Below are 1,726 nucleotides of genomic sequence, written 5' to 3'. Positions count from 1 at the left end.
AAAATAAATGTACCTAATAAAAAACTATAATTTTGTTTGGTTAAAAATAATGAAACTGGAAACAATTTATGCAAAGTTAAATGGACGAAAGAGTGTAAGTTGGAATCGTGAAACTGAACTAAAGTAACTTTCAATGAATTTGAACCTAGGTACATGAGCATTTTTCATAAATTTTCCTCGCAAACTTAATTTAGTCTATACACATCTGTCACCAATGTGTCTGTATTTAAATTGAGGTTTTTGTAATTAATATCATCGAAGACTGACGTGTCGTAAAAAATTATTAAAGATAAAATTATTTCGATATAAATATTATAATAAAACAATGGTCAGCAACTTTTTTGTACTCTTGGGTCATATTCACAAATTAAAAAGGATTCTCGGGCCAGACAATAAAAAAAAAAAAATTATACTATATTCAACTCAGTTTCCGTGCATTGACGATTTATACTCGCTACATTATTTTAAAATGTGCTTAGTAATGTTTTTTTTTTGAATTAATGTTCACACTACGATATTATACGATTGGTTCGATTTTTATTTTTCTAAATCGGAAACCACAGTCGATAATTCCGCACACGTCGAATCAAAATTAATCGTTCTGGGTGGTACAGAAATCCGAAGAAAAATCAAAAAAATCCAAAAGAAACCGGAATGAAAAAGAATGAGTTTCATCGTAGTAAAAATTCACCACGTACGCCGAACAAAACAAACGCACGTGGGACGACGACAACGTTGTTATAGACATATATAGGTGACGTACTTTTGTCGCGCCACCATCCGACCATAGTTCTATGAACGTACTCGACGTGCGGGTGGGCGTGTGACGCGTGGAAGCGACCGTTGTGCGCAGGACTCGACTCTTGGCAGTGTTTCAGCGCATTTGTAAATAGTAATGGTTTTCGGTTAAAAGTACTTGTACAATTTTTGTATATCTAATTCTATTTTTATATTTTGTGTTTTCACTGTGTACATTATCTAGAAAGTATATGTAATATGTTATAAATATGTTATAGTTATGAATTATCCTAAATGATTATGTAGGTAATCACGGAGTATCAAACATGTTTTTGTTATTTTTCTTTACACAGTTCGGTACTTAAAGAATATAATTCTTACTCTCTTACCAAAGTTTTGCTTTTGAAGACAAATTATTTCATAAGTCGTGTTTGTACGATTACGTATAAATAATAATGAACATTATTATTCCAGTAACGGTAGCGGTACCGAGTAGTAGTAGTGAGTAGTAGTAGTAGTAGTAGTAGTAGTAGTAGCAGTAGTAGTGGTGAGTAGTAGTTGTGGTTGGTAGGCGCGCGCACCGGTAGAGAGGGCCCGGCACCGTCGGGTCTGAAATCGGTACGGCGTTCATTGCTCCGCGACCGGTCGCGCGCGATTCACCGTTCTCGTCCGTACGGCAGTCCGTCCGTCCGTCCTCGTCGCTCAACGCCACCCCCGGTCGTAGTTTGGCGCGTCGTCCAAGGAGAGAAACAACAGCAATCGTGCCGGGTCCGTTTTCTCCGCCGGTGTCCTGTGCGCTAACCCTGCAGGGCGAAACGGAGATAAGCGACACGCCGCCCGGATCCGCAGCGTCCACACGGCCACGGGAACGACGGGCGCCGCGTTCCACCAGATTGGTGCACATCGCACAACTCGTAGGTAAATACCGGAATAGGACCCGTCCCGCATATTTTCACCGGCCGCGTCCGAAACGTTCGACGACGGTTAC

The 1,726-nt window shown here is 40.0% G+C and overlaps 1 protein-coding gene across 2 annotated transcripts in view; it reads left to right on the top strand.

Moving 5' to 3' along the window:
* The first annotated feature begins 1,314 nt into the window (after window positions 1-1,314).
* The window catches only part of LOC112687147 (organic cation transporter protein), a 22,357-nt gene continuing 21,945 nt past the window's right edge, over window positions 1,315-1,726 (top strand). The window contains exon 1 of one of the 2 annotated variants that reach the window (XM_025559712.1): window positions 1,315-1,652. The gene's annotated coding sequence lies outside the window, so the exon portion shown is untranslated. Of the gene's footprint in view, window positions 1,657-1,726 lie in introns of both variants that reach the window. The other variant, XM_025559711.1, reaches the window with a different exon arrangement.

The sequence above is a fragment of the Sipha flava genome, unplaced genomic scaffold, assembly GCF_003268045.1.
Source record: "Sipha flava isolate LNK unplaced genomic scaffold, YSA_version1 333_pilon_pilon, whole genome shotgun sequence".
NCBI classification, from domain to species: Eukaryota; Metazoa; Arthropoda; class Insecta; order Hemiptera; family Aphididae; genus Sipha; species Sipha flava.
The sequence above is the reverse complement of the archived record's forward strand: the minus strand, read 5'-3'. Positions and strand labels throughout refer to the sequence as shown.